Source organism: Myotis myotis, unplaced genomic scaffold (assembly GCF_014108235.1).
Source record: "Myotis myotis isolate mMyoMyo1 unplaced genomic scaffold, mMyoMyo1.p scaffold_m19_p_1, whole genome shotgun sequence".
Lineage (NCBI taxonomy): Eukaryota > Metazoa > Chordata > Mammalia > Chiroptera > Vespertilionidae > Myotis > Myotis myotis.
The window spans coordinates 167,557,986-167,575,845 of record NW_023416313.1 but is presented as its reverse complement, the minus strand read 5'-3'; the positions used below and the strand labels follow the sequence as shown (position 1 = coordinate 167,575,845).

At 45.2% G+C, this 17,860-nt stretch overlaps 1 protein-coding gene and 2 pseudogenes across 6 annotated transcripts in view; all 3 read right to left on the bottom strand.

Moving 5' to 3' along the window:
- USP8 (ubiquitin specific peptidase 8) overlaps window positions 1–7,898 on the bottom strand; it is a 69,127-nt gene extending 61,229 nt beyond the window's left edge. For all 6 annotated transcript variants that reach the window (XR_004966335.1, XM_036301218.1, XM_036301224.1 and 3 more), the window contains exon 1: window positions 7,747–7,898. The gene's annotated coding sequence lies outside the window, so the exon portion shown is untranslated. The remainder of the gene's footprint in view (window positions 1–7,746) is intronic.
- Window positions 7,899–13,313: 5,415 nt separating this feature from the next.
- LOC118664553 lies at window positions 13,314–13,902 on the bottom strand (annotated as a pseudogene).
- Window positions 13,903–16,254: 2,352 nt separating this feature from the next.
- Window positions 16,255–16,408, bottom strand: LOC118664547 (annotated as a pseudogene).
- Between the last annotated feature and the right edge of the window lie 1,452 nt (window positions 16,409–17,860).

Here is a 17,860-nt window from a genome sequence, read left to right as displayed (position 1 = left end):
TTCTCTCTCATCATTGATGTTTCTCTCTCTTCTCCCCCTTTCCCTTACTCACTGAAATCAATAAAAATATTTTTTAAAAAAAGATTAAGAACTCCAGCTTTTGTTAAATAGCAATGCTCCAAAAGTAAAACCCAGGCAGTGCTGAAAATGAGTTAACAAGTGGGGAGAAAATGGAAGGCACATATATCCATCTCTTTTTGACATCCTTCTGGTCCTTCCAAAGAGAAAGAGTAGAGATTAGATGACTTGAACCACAGAGTTAAGACTACAAATGTGAAGACTGAGGTTTGTGGTCATTTAAACTGGTCTTGATATCTCCACTAGGGTTTAACGCCAGACACTGTGGAGATCCCTGGCAACGCTGGAAGGAAAGCAAAGTTTGTCTTCCTTGCCACCCATCATCTCACCTCACCGTTGCCCGTCAACAGCACGAGTATCCATTATATGTTCTGACTGTCTTAAATTTCATATAATCCATTTTATACTCATTCTAGTTAAAATGCCACACATACCGTGAATATTGATGAAATAACCTATTTTTTTAAAGCAATTCTAAAGTATTAAGAAGGCCCAACCTTTTCAAGAAATGTCACTGCTAAAATTTCTGGTTATTTTCTGAGTATCTACTATGTGTCCAGCACTGTACTAAATGAGAGCAGTGTTTTTAAAATCCATTTCGGTCACAACCAGCTTTTAAAAATATAAAACTGAAGAGAAAATGTGAGAGCATGTTACACACAGTAAAGAACTATTTCATGAAACTTTATTTTTGGTTATGTGCATGTATGTATGCTTATATAGAGCACTGAGTTGAAATGTAAAATGCATTTCTTGGTTGTGGCCAGGTAGTTTAGTTGGTCACAGCACTGTCCCAGTGCGCCAAGTTTGTGGATTTGATCTCAGGTCAGGACACATACAAGAATCAATCAATGGTCCAGCTGGCGTGGCTCAGTTGTTGAGCATCAACTTATGAACCAGGAGGTCACGGTTCTATTCTCAGTCAGGGCACATGCCCAGGTTGTGGGCTCAATCCTCAGTGTGGGGCATGCAGGAGGCAGCCGATCAATGACTCTATCTCATCATTGATGTCTGTCTGTCTGTCTCTCTCTCCTCTCCCTTCCTCTCTGAAATTAATAAAAATATATTTTAAAAAAATCAATCAATACATACATAAATGAAACAAATTGCTCTTTTTCTCTCTCAAATCAATAATTTTTTTAAAAATAAAATGTATTTCTTAATACAATAGGTCACACTGAAAAGTATGAAAGTTCCACAAAGCAATGCTACCCTAAGTGTGGTCCATAGGCTAGTGCAGGTTGGGAAACTTTTTGTTAAGTCTGTGATAAAATACAAAGCTTATGACAGATGTAAATCAATTAAACACACTGAACTTTTCATAGTAGTGACTTTCTCTATGAAGAAAGCAGTGCAGTGATTAGCTGCAAGCCTGTTACAGAGACTGGCTTGTTTGAGTAACATTGCTCTAGGGCAGTGGTTCTCAACCTTCCCAATGCCGCGACCCTTTAATACAGTTCCCTCATGTTGTGGTGACCCTCAATTTCATTGTCACAAATTGAACATAATTAAAGCATAGTGATTAATCACAAAAACAATATGTAATTATATATGTGTTTTCCGATGGTCTTAGGCAACCCCTGTGAAAGGGTCGTTCAACCCCCAAAGGGATCGCGACCCACACGTTGAGAACCGCTGCTCTAGGGGATAAAGAGAGTACCACCATCTGCCTTCTGATCACAAATATCTAACTTAGTCTAATTACCAAAACCAAACCAATACTCATTAAATATTAAGCCAACAATTAATTGTTACACTATATACTAATATGTGACTCCAGTCCCTGGAGAGTCAAAAGAAATGGGAAATTCTATTGTAGCTTGGGGCAGGGGGCACTTCTTCCAATCCACAAATTCTTTGACATTCTTTCCTTCAAAAGATAGGGATCTATCATCCAATGGGAGGAGGGCTCTGACTGCTCTGACCAATAGAGAATGTTGGAAGTAATGCTGTACCAATTTCTGCCTTCAGGCTTTAAGAGACAGCTTTTACTTCCTGTCTCTTCAATCATTTGCTCTTGGAACTCAGCCTCCATAATCATGAGAAATCTGAGCCACATGAAGAGTCTACATGCAGGCACTCCAGTTGGCATCTCCAGCTAACTCCCAGCCAACATTAACTGTCATTTATGCAAATGAACTATTTTGGATGTCCAGCCCAGTGGAGATTTCATGCACGATTACAAGTGCATGAAACCCCAAGCAAGAACCAACCAGCTGAGTCCAGTCAGTCCAGAGAAACAGGGGAAAATAAATTGTAGTCTTACGCCATTTTGTGTTAAAACAATTTGTTATAGAGCAATAGGTAACTGGAACAATAACCAAGATTTGAAGAACTAATAAGTCTTTCTTATTTGTAATACTAGAGGCCTGGTGCATAAAATTCATGCACTGGGGGGGGGGGTGTCCCTCAGGCCAGCCTGCACCCTCTCCAATCTGGGACCCCTCGGGGGATGTCTGACGACCGACAGAAATCCTTCTCACAATCTGGGACTGCTGGCTCCCAACTACTCGCCTGCCTGCCTGCCTGCCTGCTTGATTGCCCCTAACCGCTCCCCTGCCAGCCCGATCACCCCCAACTGCCCTCGCCTGCTGGCCCAATCGCCCCCAACCGCCCTACCCAGCTGGCCCAATCACACCCAACTGCCCTCCCCTGCCGTGCCCGTCACCCCTAACTGCCCTCCCCTGCCGGCTTATTTGCCCCTAACTGCCCTCCCCTGCCAGCCTGGTACCCCCCCCCAAGTGACCTCCCCTGCCGGTCTGGTTGCCCCCAACTGCCCTCCCCTACCGGCCTGGATGCCCCCAACTACCCTCCCTTGCAGGCCTGGTAGCCCCTAACCGCCCTCTCCTGCAGGCATGGTCGCCCCCAACTGTCCCCCCCTGCCCACCTGGTTGCCCCTAACTGCCCTCCCCTGCAGTCCTGGTCACCCCTAACTGCCCTCCCCTGCAGTCCTGGTCGCCCCCAACTGTCCTTCCCTGCTGGCCTGGTTGCCCCTAACTGCCCTTCTCCGCAGGCCTGGTCTCCTCCAACTGCCCTCCCTCCCCTGCTTACCTGATCGCCCACAACTATCCTCCACTGTTGGCCATCTTGTGGCCACATGGGGGCGGCCATCTTGTGTGAGGGTGTGATGCTCAATTTGCATATTACCGCTTTATTATATAGGATTATATAGGATTAGCAACTCATATTTAATGGACATTACTAGTATTTTCCTTTCACATCCACCAAAATAAGTATTTTCATTTATAAAAATTTACTAGAGGCCCGGTGCCCAAAAATTTGTGCACTAGGGAGAAGGGGGGGTCCCTCAGCCAGGCCTGTGCCCTCTCACAGTCTGGGACCCCTAGGGAGATAACGCCCTGCTGGCTTAGGCCTGCTCCCGGGTGGCAGAGGGCAGACCCAATCCCTAGGTGCAGCCCCTGGTTGGGCTCAGAGCAGGGCCGATTGGGGAGTTGGGGCACCGCCCCTATCATGCACAGAGCAGAGCGGATCGGAAGGTTGCAATGCCACCCTCAGTCACACTCAGGGTAGGGCTGATTAGGGGGTTGGGGCACCACCCCCTGTCACACTCAAGGCAGGGTCGATGGGGAGGTTGCGGCGCCACCCCGTCACGCACAGAGCAGGGCCAATCAGGGGTGTTGGGGCTCCGGACCCTGTCATGCACAGAGCAGGGTCGATCAGGGGGTTGGGGAGCTCCCCCCTGTCACGCACAGAGCAGGGCCCATCAGGGGGTTGGGGAGCTTCCCCCTGTCACTCATAGAGTAGGGCCGATAGGGGAGTTGGGGCACCACCCCCTGTCACACACAGAGCAGGGCAGATCAGGGGGTTGGGGCACCGCCACTGCCACACTCAGGGCAGGGCCGATGGGAAGGTTATGGCTCTATCCCGTCACACACAGAGCAGGGCCCGTGCGGTGGGGGGGGGAGGGGGGGGGTTGAGGAACCGCACCCTGTCACACACAGAGCCGCAGGGCGATCAGGGAGTTTGGGCGCTGCCCCCTGTCACGCTGATCCTGGTGCCGGGAGGCCTCGCGGCTCCGCTGATCCCGGTGTTGGGAGGCATATTACCCTTTTACTATATAGGATAGAGGCCTGGTGCACGGGTGGGGGCTGGCTGGTTTGCCCTGAAGGGTGTCCTGGATCAGGGTAGGGGTCCCCACTGGGGTGCCTGGCCAGCCTGGGTGAGGGGATGATGGCTGTTTGCAGCTGGTCACACACCCTTGAGGGTGGGGGTCCCCACTGGGGTGCCTGGCCAGTCTGGGTGAGGGGCTGAGGGCTGTTTTCAGGCTGGCGGGTGACTGAAGCTCCCAACCGCTCCTTTTTTTCTTTTTTTTAAAATTCTGGGCCAGCTTTAGGTCTGAGGCTCCAGCTCTTAGGCCTCGGCTGCTGAAAGCAGGTTTCTGGCCTTTGTTTACCTTCTGTATTTGAAACAATGTTGCGATCCTGCTGGCTGAAGCCCGGCAACTAAAGCAGGTTTCTAGGGTTTTGTTTAGCTTCTATATTTGTAACATAGTTGCTTAGAGTTGCAGCTCAGAGGCCAGCAGCGGTAGGCGGGGAACGTTGGAGTCCTCCGTCACTGAAGCAAGCAAGCCTCATGTTAGCTTCCAGCTGCCTGGCTGCCGACCGCCATCTTGGCTGGCAGTTAATTTGCATATCGCCCTGATTAGCCAATGGGAAGGGTAGCGGTCGTACACTAATTACCATGTTTCTCTTTTATTAGATAGGATAATAAAATATAATGCTAGAACCAGGGGAGCAATGGGCAGTGGCAGCTCATCCCAGTCCAACCCCCTGAACATGTCTCCAAGGCCCCCTTTTCTCTGACTTCCCAGTGAGACAAAGCAACCCAGCCCAGGCCCTCCTGTTGCTTCTTCTACACCCGTCCTTGTTTCACTGTCCTAAGTGTTTTTTTGAGGCAGTCTATAACTTGTTGCTTGCTTTTCTAACAAAATAATTACACACAAAAATTTTTTTACTTAACACATTGCATACCACATAGAAATCTCTAAGACATATGCTAGGGACCGCACGTTTTTGGGCAAACTGCACGTTATTTAAATCATCATAATGCACTTTAGGTGTTGTTTTTCAATAATTATAACATTTTTATTTACAAAAACAAACAATTAAACAATTAAAGTTCTTAGTACTTTTTCAACGTATGGTACTGCGTAAAGCATTTTCCTCTATGAAGAGGGACCAAACAAAATTTACATAAGTATCTAGATTTGCTCCTTTTTCCATGGGTGTGAAAAACGAGAACACTTGTGAGCGGTCCTTAACAGATGGCGCACGAAACACGAGAAAACTCCTGAGCGGTACGAAATGTGTTAAGAGAAATATATATATATATATATATAAAACCCTCTTGTGCAAATAGATCGAACGGCGGAACAAACGAACAACCGGTAGCTATGATGTGCGCTGACCACCAGGGGGCGTATGCGGAACACGGCGGGCATCAGCAGCAGGCAGCAGAGCGCAGAACATGGCAGGTGTCAGCTGCGGCAGGATGGTGGAGCAGGTGAGCGGGGCTGGGCGCCAGACCAAGTCGGGGCACCAGTCGCTGTCATCAGGGCAAGCCTCTGGTGGTTACTAAAAATTCTTTGCTCCTGTGCTCCACAGTCCCACCCAACGCTTGCACCTGCTGCCGGCGCTTGGTGCCGGCCCTGATCACTTGGTGCTGGCAGCTGGTGTAAGCAGTGGCTGCTGGCCTGATCGCCCCTCAGGGCTTCTCCACCTCCCCCTGCTCCTGAGGGGCGATCAGGGCCAGCAGCCGCTGCTCACACTGGCTGATGGTGCCAGGCCCGCTTGCATTTGCTGCTGGTGCCAGCCTCAATAGCTCCGTGCTGTCAGCAGGTGTGAGCAGGGCCATGTGCCATCAGCGCATGGGAGTGAAGGCAGCGGGAGCAGGGCTGCCAGTAGACAGGGGCTGGGGTGGGAGGGAGGGGGAGAGCCATGGCAGGAGGGGCTGGGTGGGGACATGGAGGATGGGCTAAGACCCACCCCTGTCCCCACCATAGCCTTTCGACCAACAGTTCCTTTCAAGGTGCACAAATTCGTGCACGGGGTCGTGTGTGTGTGTGTGTGTGTGTGTGTGTGTGTGTGTGCGCGTGCGTGTACAGTGTCCCCAAAAAAGTATACACTTTAACAGCTGATAGCTCAATTTTGAAAAATGAAATGTATTTTAATAAGCAATGCCTTTATAATTATTCAAAGTGTTTGTATACATTTTCTTGGGACAACTTATATATATAATGCTGGAAATTTTATGGAAAAAAAATTGAATGTGCTGGACTTATTTTCCAACTGTCATACTTCACAAATGTCTTTCTTGTTCTTTCCATTATGTTCACATTAATAAACAAATGACCATAATGATAAATTTCAAGCAAATATATATAAAAAATCAAAGCTAGAAAGACAGGTTTAAAATATTATTGTCAGTTTTTTTTTATGCATTGTTTCTCAAAAAATACAATACATACCTAAGTGCAATTAATGCATATTTATGTCATTAAAGACAGGTTGTTGCTGTTTACAATTATAAGGTCCTTACTATCTAATTTTAAAGATGCATCTAATGTGTCAAAAGGAAATGCACATTTAAGGCAATCATAGCAATATGATGAAGACAAAGCACAATCTACATCACCTTTCACATAAACTGGTCCAAGTGCTATGGAGTCATAAGAAACTATCTGAATCCATCATGAAAGACATTCAACGACTTAAAAAAAAAAAAAATCTGTTGAAATGCAAAATCTGCTTACACAGCAAAGCCACAGAGCAAACCTAGAAGAGGAACACATCCTTAACAAGTAATCACTTCACAATTTCAAGTGCTGCAACAGAAACTCTACAAACTAAGGATGCTCGCAGATTCAGAAAGAGTAACATCCATTAGTGCGGAATCCCTTTCATCTTAAATTCTCTGAGCTCTTAACAAATATTAAATCCCTTTGGCTCTGCAACACCTGTCTTCAGGTAAACATTTTGTTAGTGATTAAGCGACCTGCCTCAAGGTCACAGAATGAACCGGCGGCACAAAATAAACCCAGAAGAGTGGTCTGCAGTTTTATGCATAAATGAACATCACTGCGATTCAGGTTTCTGAGAATTTCCAAGGTGGAGTGGAGGTGAAATTCACTTGTCCCACGACGCTAGGGGAGGCCACATTTTAAGAAAGAAAAGCTTTTCTTTGAGGTAAGTCACAGTTTTAACTCTGATGAGCTTAGAGGTTCTTTAAAGTCATACTCGGACTTCGCTAAAAGCACGTTTGGGACCGGGGAGGGATGGCGAAACACCTTGAGGGGTTACAGTCAGGTCGGGGATTGTAGCTCGTTCGCAAAAACGGAGAAAACGGAAGCGAGAGGCCGTCTATCAAATTCGGGTCTGAGTGTACACTAAGGGGGAGGAATGGTCAAGGCCACCTTGTAGGACCGGAGAGCCGGAATCCACACCAAACTCGCCGGGCAGCCGTCGGCCGGCAGCGGGGGAAAGTCGAGGTTGCGCCCTTCCTCCGAAAGCCCATTCTAAGTTCGGGGGGTCCCACCCCCTCCGCCGTCAGGGCTCGTCTCCCGGGTGACCAGCAGCCGGAGGAAGGGAAGGGGGGTTCCCCGCGGACGGCTGGCGGGGAACAAAGGCCAGGACCCAGACCCGCACTCACCTTGGCGCCAGGCGCGCTTCACTACCGCCGGCCTCCTCGCCCGAGGCCCATCGCCCACCAACCTCAGGAGCAAACAGCCTTCGCCATCCCGACGAAGCCAGCCCAGCTCATCCCCCTTTCCCAGTTTGCACTGCGCTGCGACGCGTCTCGCCTCTGACGCCACGGAGGGCGGGGCCGCGCGCGCGCACTGCTGCCGCCGGGCTCCTCCCCAGGCCGGGCCGCGCCGGCGCGGGTGCGCGGGGCGGAGGGCGGGGCGGGGCTACGCTGCACTGGGGCGAGCTCTCCGGTCCCTCGGCCTCTGAGCCCGGCGTCTTCCGGCGTAGCCACCAATTTGCATTTTAAGATGTCCATGGTGACTCTGATGCTGGTGGTCATGGATGAGACCTGAAGAAATGTTACTTCACCTGGTCATGAGAAAACATTCTCTTCACTCTTGAGTTTATTTTTAAAATAGCTGTCTGTAAGAAATCTTGAGAAAGATTTTTGAAAGTTTAACTAGATTCTTTATGCAATTACTGGGGAGTTTATAGTCTTATCTCTGAAGTATTTTAAAATTCGAAGCCCATCAGCATCTCATTCTATAATCTGCCTAGTCTAAGCCATTGTTAACGGTCCTTTCTGTGGTAGACATGTGTGAGAGCGAGGTGCTATTCCAATGGATGTTTCTTTGATGGCCAGCTATTCTATTGTAGTTTTATTTCAGAGGTGTGAGTATATTACACATACAGATAGGTAGGCAGAGTATGAATGTGCCTCCTCTCAGTGGGTCATATAGTCTGGAAGTGGGTAAGTACCTCGGTGATTACACAGTACCTCTACAGAGAAGAGAGCGTATTTCAGAATGTAATAGAATGACTGTCTCTCTTTGTGTAGTATATTCATGGATAAAAATTGAATGGATGAGCCTATTTATATGCCTGTGTCTGGTAGTGTGATCATTTGGGATAAAAAATGCGTAAGTGCCCTAACCGGTTTGGCTCAGTGGATAGAGCGTCGGCCTGCGGACTCAAGGGTCCCCGGTTCAATTCCTGTCAAGGGCATGTACCTTGGTTGCGGGCACGTCCCCAGCGGGGAGTGTGCAGGAGGCAGCTGATCGATGTTTCTCTCTCATCAATGTTTCTAACTCTCTATCCCTTTCCCTTCCTCTTTGTAAAAAATCAATAAAATATATTTTAAAAATTGCGTAAGTACATTCCCCCCACCACCACACCACACATTGGACTATATGAAATAGGTCAACATTTAGGATAAATGTGCATAATACCATTAGTAGATTATATAGATGATTTTTATTATTCCAATTTATGTTTCAATATAAACACAAGACTTTCATATTATCTTGTATATGAAAGAAATCACATTTATGATACAAAAGATTTAATTAATACCTGGCATATATTAGGTGCTCAGTAAACATGGTACCTGATGCAAAGGTGGCTAGCATCCTGGAGGGAAAGTTGAGGAGGGTTTAACACCTTTAATTTACTCCATCAGCACCCCCCATCCTTGAATGGGGTCAGTTAACATTTTTATCAAATTTTTTTGGTAAAGTGCTATGAAAAAGCAACTTCAAGCCTGCCCTTCCAACCCACTTGGGCTCCAGCACCCTTCTATACACAGACTGGATCTGCCAATGGCTCTCTGGTTCAGCACAAACACACACAAACTTTTTTCATTCCACATCCCCATTTTACCATCCTCTCACCCTTCTTCCATTCACAGCCAAGTTTATTAAAAGAATGTCTAAATTTAGGGTCTCTTCTCACCTCTTTTAGGGGTAACTCTTGTGGCTGAGGCCACCAGGGACCTCCTAAATGCAAGGTCTAGTGGAGACGTTCCAGTCCTTGTCTCTCTTAGCCTTTCTCTGGCATCTGCTGTGACTCTCCTCTTTTGCTTTCTGCGAGTTCACATTCTCTTGCTACCTCTTCCACTTCGTGGACAGTTCCTTCTTAGTCTCCTGCAAAGACTCACTTTCTTCACCCACCCCATCCCTAAGACGCCCCCCCCCCCGCCCCTGCCCCATCCCAGCTATTCACTGCTGCTTAATCCTAGATGACTAATGGGAATTAATTAGGAGTGCAGTGGAGTTTGGGGAGAAAGAAACATCATACCTGAAGTCCCTGAAGTAGGAAGGAGGTGTAGAGCATTTAGGGGGAACTCATAGGAGCTGAGGGTAGCTGGAGAGATGGTTGGGAGCCAGATCATTTGGGACTGTGACCATACATAAGATTTAGGGTTTTGCTTTTACCCTAAAAGCCATGAAAAGCCTCTTGAGGATTTTAAGCAAAGGGATGACAGGATTCGATTTACTTTTATAAAGATAACTCTTCCTGCTGTGGGAGAGAATAGTTTAAAGGTGGGTATGAAAAAACGTGGACAGGTAAAGGGGGACAGGAAAAGGCTGCTGCTGGACTCTGACTTGAGCCATTGGGTGGATGCTGCGGTCATTCACTACCATGGGGACACTAGAAGAGAATCAGGTTGGGGGAAGAAAGAAGAGGACTCAGTATTGAACTGAGGATTTCAAGTGACCAGGAGACCTCCAAATGGAGTTAAATATTTAAAGAAATTAGAAATATGGGTTTAGGGCTCAAAAATGAAATGTGACTTAGTCTCTCTTAAATTCAAAGATTCAAGGTGAAAAAGGAAATTCTCATTCAAATTAAAGTAGACAATTTATATTAGTTAGTGGTAGAACAGTCATCAGCAAGTAAGTACAAGCAAGTAAGAGAGACTACTGACTGAAACACAAGAGACAATTAGCTTAGAAAGACTGTATTTCAAACAAGTGCTTCAGAGAGTGACAGTTTAATCACAGATAACTGTTAAATAAACAGCTCGTCAATTTAAGGAATATTTTTATTTACATGAAGAAAGGAAAAAGGGGGCAAACAAAGAGTTTCTGTGTCTAGTTTTGAAACACTTTTTCTGCTGCAGGTCAGAACTATCAACCAAAAACTATTAATCTTTTAAAAATTGAAAACTCTCTTGCCGAAACCGGTTTGGCTCAGTGGATAGACCGTCGGCCTGCGGACTGAAAGGTCCCAGGTTCGATTCCGGTCAAGGGCATGTACCTGGGTTACGGGCACATCCCCAGTGGGGGATGTGCAGGAGACGGCTGATCGATGTTTCTCTCTCATCGATGTTTCTGACTCTCTATCTCTCTCCCATCCTCTCTGTAAAAAATCAATAAAATATATTTAAAAAAATAAAATACAAATTGAAAACTCCCACAGGCTTAGATTTTAAGTGGGTATTTAGGGTACACAGTGCTTTCTGGAATAATCTGGCGTAAACACTCCATGTTAAATTAGCAGAGGCTTGCATTTGCTACACAGCTTTAAAGTGAGTCTTCTAGAGACTTTGAGTATTGAGCCAAGTCTTTTAGAGATTCTGAGCATGAAGCGTCAGTTATGATGAAAGATATGGATTCACATTTTAATAAAGAATAAGCTATATAAAATATTGAGTCCATGAAGGTGTCACAAAAGATACTTTCTCAAATACCCAAAAAAGTTGGGTAGTACAATGAAGACCCATGTACCCATCCCCCAGCTTTAATTACTATTAATTGTCTGATAGAAAAAAGATATATCTTAAAAATAATTGTTTTTTATTTTACTGTAAAATATTATTTTATAATCCCCTAATTTATTTAAGAGTACATTGGATATTTACATTTCTGATTTAACAATATTATAAAAAGCACTGAGTATAAAAATATATACTCTACATTTGTAGCATAAATATTACTGCACATCCATGATAGACACCTTAAAATAAATTTTCAGAAGTGATATTCCTGAAAATGGCATGGGAAATCCCGAGCTTTTTTATACCTGTTACTGAACTGCCTTTTAGTGAGGTTGAACTAATACTCCCACAAGCTGTGTATGAGATTAGTTACTCCAAACCCCTGCCAACACATTTTCTGTTCTTTTCATTTTAGCCATTTTGATAGCCAAAATGATGCCTTGTTGTGGGTTTTTAAAAAAATGTATATTTTTAAAAAAATATATTTTTATTGATTTCAGAGAGGGAGAGATAGAAACATCAATGATGAGAATCACTGATCGGTTACCTCCTGTATGCCCCCTACTGGGGATTGAGCCTGCAACCCGGGCACGTGCCCTTGACCAGAGTCGAACAGTCTGCAGGCAGATGCTCTATCCACTGAGCCAAACCAGCTAGGGCCATGGTCGGCAAACCGCAGCTCGCGAGCCACATGCGGCTCTTTGACCCCTTGAGTGTGACTCTTCCACAAAATACCACATGCGGGCGCGCACGTACAGTGCGATTGAAACTTTGTGGCACATGCGCAGAAGTCGGTATTTTGTGGAAGAGCCACACTCAAGGGGCCAAAAAGCCGCATGTGGCTCGAGAGCCACGGTTTGCCTATCACTGACTAGGGCTTGTTGTGGTTTTAATGTACATTTCCTTGATGACTAAAGAACCTGAACATCCTTTAAAATGATTATTGGATAATGTCCTTTGGATAGTCTCTTTCTTGAAATGCCTGTTGATTGGGCTTTTTTTTTTTAACTGATTTGCAGAAATTTTTTATATATTCTGGGTATGCATCTTTTTTATTTACACATTGACAATATCTTCTTTCACTCTGTGTCTTGTCTTTTCACTGTTTATTGGTGTCTTTTGGTGAACAAAAATTTATAATTGTTTAATAGTCCCAATTGATCACATTTCCCCCCTTTCATGGTTAGTGTTTTTTTGTATCCTGTTTAAGAAAATTTTGCCTATTCTGAGGTCAAAAAGGTTTTCTCCTATAGACTTTATTATTAAAAAAAAATTTCATCTGCTTATTTTTCTGAACTACAGGGGTTCGTTCACCTGCATGCATCAAAGCCAATCGAATGTGAACAGGAGTTTGCAGCCAAGAAAGTAAAGTTTTATTTTTTAAGGAAATGGAGCCAAACCTGGAGTCACAGGTGAGGCCATGCTCAAAGACCTGGCTTCTCTACTAGAGGCTATATTGTTTCACTCGTGACTTTTAAAATGTCTTGAGTTGGGAAAGTTTTGAAAATCAACATCTATCCAAATTGAAGAGCTACTTTAAAAGCCAGCCACAGAGTCCTGTGATATCAAATCTGAAGTAGTTGAACAAGCAGCTCTCTGCAAGCAGAACCCTAGGGAAAGCAATTACACAACTTCCACTTTACTTTAGCCAAAGTGTCTCTTTTACCAAGTAGGCCATATTACAAGCCAGTGAGGATGTGATTTAATTGCAAAGGGACTGAAATAAAAAACTGAGATCATCTGAAGTAGAATCTGAGGTTCTTTATCTATTACGTCTGGAAGTTTTCAGTTGTATCAGGCAGTATTTTATATCTTTCCCTCCACTAATACTCTGATACCATGACCTTGCTCCACCATTTTTTCCCCCTGCAAAAAGCTTTATTGTTTCATTTGGTCCAATGCATGGGCGAGGGCTCCAGGGTGGTTAAAAGAATGACTAGTAGTTTCGGGAAGAGGCTCAGGTACTAGTAAAAGCCAGAGACACCAGGGAAATGCAGAGGGGCCTCTGAAAGGCCTCTGGGCTCCAAAGGCTCCTAGTCATGCTTGAGAGGGAGCCTTTCAAAGAGATACTCACCCAGCCCAGCCTGAGAGCCAGCCAGCCTGTGGATGTTCGTCAGGTGGTCGCCCATCTTCTTGATGAGTTTCACCACTGATCCAGGAAATGGTTCTCCAGGAAGTCACAGAGATGAGGGTCTGTGATGGTAGAACCCAGGGCATGCAGCTCCAAAAGGGCCTGGTTCAGGTTATTCTCCAAGGCCAGGGCGGCTTCCATGGCATCCTGAGTTTTGCTCCACTCATCTTGGGAAGGCTTCAACACATCCTAGAAGAGAATGCGGCCACCACACTGGTTTTGCAACTTTAAGAGATGCTCAGAGGCATCGCCGAAATAGCTCAGTTGGGAGAGCGTTCGACTGAAGATCTAAGAGATGCTCAGCACCCTCATGTTCTTCTCCACCAACTTGCCAACTCACGGAAGTGGTCCATGCCCTCAACAGCCACATCATCAGGTCGAAATAGTAGCTCAGAGGGGTAGGTGTAGGAGGCCCGCAGATGCAGGTTGGCCAGGTTGTTGACCGCAGCCTCCACCTGGGTGGAATAATTCTGACAAATTTGGGAGCTCATGGTGGTTCAGCAATAGGAGTTAAGGTAGAAAAAAAAAACCAGTTGGCTGGTCCTGGAGGTGTTCCTGAAGGTGGTGACTAGATAAGATGCAGGAGAGTGGTCAAAGACTGGACGAAAGGGTGTCCTTGGATCTGTTCTGTCCAAACACTATTGAAGCAAAATACAGACCCAGGACCACTGAGGGCACTGCCCTTTGCTCCATCATTTATCTCTTCTTTCACCTTCAGTGTTTGGTCTGTTCTTCATTTTCTCTTTCAACTTACAAACAAGCTTAGCCTCCCCAGTTCATCATACAATAAAAACCCTCAACCTCTTTCCTTACACACTTTTCCTTCATCACCAAAGTTCACACAAAAAGTAGTCACATTTGCTGTCTCTACTTTCTCACTTCCCATTTCTCCTTAACCACTTGTCCAATCTTATTGTTTATACCAGTCTGTGGAAGTTACTCCCTTGACGAATCTCAAAATTAGTGTATCCAAACTGAATTTTTCACTTCCCCAAACCTTATATGTCTCTTTCTGTTAAGGGTCACTCTCAAACACTCAGGTTGCCAATAATTATACAGCTATGTCTACAAAACTTCTTCCACTTGTCCTCTGCCTTCCATTCCTCCTGCCATTTTCTACATGATCTCATTATCTCTTACCAAGCTATTTTAATGGTCTTCTAATTGCCCTCCTTGCTCCCTTGTCCAATCTATCCTGTACAAAACTAGATTAATCCTCTTAATTCAAAGTTCTAACCTTATCATGTCCTAGTTTGAAGAGATAGTTTTCCCCATTGTCTTTTTTTAAAAAATATATTTTATTGATTTTTTACAGAGAAGAAGGGAGAGGGATAGAGAGTTAGAAACATCGATGAGAGAGAAACATTGATCAGCTGCCTCCTGCACAACCCCAACTGGGGATGTGACCACAACCAAGGTACATGCCCTTGACTGGAATCGAACCCGGGACCCTTCAGTCCTCAGGCCAGTGCTCTATCCACTGAGCCAAACCAGCCAGGACACTCCATTGTCTTTAATACCATCAAAAAATGGATCAAATTCACTTATTTTTACTATAGTAAAAACTTGTAGGGAGCGGCTCTAGGGTCAAGCTTCAGGCTGACCTGTGGCAGGGCCACAAACAAGTTTCAGCCTGGATGGCAGAACTCTCCTAGCATAATTAAGCCTGACCTTGTAGCCCTCCTTAATTCTTTCCCAAGTAGCTAATGAACTGTAGGAGGTGCAGCAAGTGTTGCCAAAACAAGAACATTTGTATACATGTTAATCTAACCTTGTTTTTAATCAGACTATAAAATAAAGCATCGGGTTACAGGCTGGGTCTTTTGTGTCCTCATCCAGGCATGGGAGATCCACCGAGCCCCAGCTGTATTCTCTTGTCTGTCTTTTCTTTAATCCTTCACCACCCCTCCTCAGGTTCACCCTTGGCAGTGCTGGTGCAACACAAAAACTATTTTACTTCATGCTTTCTTTTAAATTCTCTACCTTTGTTGATGCAGTTCTAGATTTCCCCCCATTTCTGAATGTCTAAATTCTTCCCATTTTTCAAGATAAAAGGTCTTTAATGAATACCCTTTCCTACCTTCTCTATCTGGTGAACTCTTCTTCCTTCAAGAACCAGTTCAAACATTATTTTTTTTTCTTTATACTGTCTGTAAACTGAGTCAATTACTATTTTTAAAAATAATTTTTAAAATATATTTTATTGATGTTTTACAGAGGGAGAGGGATAGAGAGTTAGAAACATCGATCAGCTGCCTCCTGCACACCCCCTACTGGGGATGTGCCTGAAACCAAGATTCATGCCCTTTACTGGAATCGAACCTGGGACCCTTCAGTCTGCAGGCCGACGCTCTATCCATTGAGCCAAACCAGCCAGGACTAATTACTATTTTTTTTTTTTCCAGTTTAAAATGTCTCACACATTACTGAACCAACCTACTACTGCAGAAAAAAAAGTCAACAGAGCAAAATCATGAGTCTAATAATTTTCCAATTAAAATGCCCAACTGTCTAGACCCGTGGTTGGCAAACTGCGGCTCGCGAGCCACATGCGGCTCTTTGGCCCCTTGAGTGTGGCTCTTCCACAAAATACCACATGCGGGCACGCACGTACAGTGCGATTGAAACTTCGTGGCCCATGCGCAAAAGTCGATATTTTGTGGAAGTGCTGGTATTTTGTGGAAGAGCCATACTCAAGAGGCCAAAGAGCCGCATGTGGCTCGTGAGCCACGGTTTGCTGACCACTGGTCTAGACTAGACACTAGTGACCTTTTCAATCATTTAAAGATGCAGGCAACCTGGATACAGCAAAAATATAAGCGCCATCTCTCATGTGTGATTCCTCACAGGCCCAGTTTGGTTCTCCAATGTCTCCTCTTCAAGTTGTACCTGGTTTTATTACCAGTTTTCATCCTAATTCATTGGGGGAATGGGCAAATTCTGCTTTTGTTTCTTGGCCAGGAATCTCTTGGTTCTGAAAGTCTTTTGGGAAGACATGGCAAAGGAGAATCAAATGCACACACCTCGATGGAGGAGAAAGAGCTAATTACTATTTTTTAAATGCTTTTTCTTATTGATTTGAGAGAGAGAGAGGAAGCTAGAGGGAGAGAGAGAAACCCATGTGAGAGAGAAATATCCATCAGTTGCATCCATATGCAACCCCTACCAGGAATTTTACCTGTAACCTGGGCATGTGCCCTGACTGGGAATTGAACTGGTGACCCTTTGGTGCATGGGACGATGCTCAACCAACTGAGCCACACCAGGCAGGGCTGAGTTAATTACTCTTTACACACACACACACACACACACACACACACTGAGTGGCCAGATTATTATGACCACCCCATCAGTACTTCATTGGGCCACCTTTTGCCTTCAATACTGCGCGATTCTTCTTGGCATTGACTCCACGAGATGTTGAAAGGTGATGAGAGGATACTGACACCATGCCTGATGAATAGCACTGTCCAGTTCTGTGAGATTTGATGGTTGTGGAACCAGCTGCCTGATGGCTCTTTTAACTTCGTCCCACAAATGCTCAATTGGATTGAGATCTGGTGATTGTGGGGGCCACCTAAGCAAGGTAAAGTCTCCCTCATGTTCTTGAAACCACTCCTGCACAATACGAGCACCGTGGCATGGCGCATTGTCTTGTTGGAAGAAGCCATCTCCATTGGGATACCCCATCAACATGATAGGATGAACTTGATCAGCAACTATACTTAGGTATGTTGTGCTATTCAGATGTTTATAATGATCTGGCCCACTAGCACAGTGGTTCTCAACCTTGGCTGCACATTAGAATCACCTGGGAATCTTTTTAAAAATCCTGATTTCTGGGCCTCATCCTCTGGATATTCTGTTTCTTTGTTACTAATGTTGTGGCCCCACCCCATAACAAAGAAACAGAATTTCCCGAGGATGAGGCCCAGAAATCAGGATTTAAAAAAGATTCCCAGGTGATTCTAATGTGCAGCCAAGGTTGAGAACCACTGCTAGCAACTTCAGTGCGAAATTATAGCTAATTTGCCTACAAACATCAGATGGTCATAATAATCTGGCGTGTGTGTGTGTGTGTGTGTGTGTATTTTAAGAGAAATGATTTCAGAGAGGAAGGGAGAGGGAGAGAGAAACATCAATGATGAAAGAGAATCATTGATTGGCTGCCTCCTGCACGCCCTACACTGGGGACCGAGCCCACAACCCGGGCATGTGCCTTGACCAGGAATAGAACTGTGACCTCCTGGTTCATGTTGACACTCAACCATTGAGCCACGCTAGCCGGGCAGAGTTAATTCCTCTTGATCTCTGCTTCCAAAGCACTGTGGTTATTTTTTTCTGTGACTTTTTAGTTACTATGCTCCTCAAGAGCAAGTACAATTGTAATCTTTGGATCCAGCGTCCAGCCTAATACCTTACACAGACACACCTGTGATTTCTATCGAC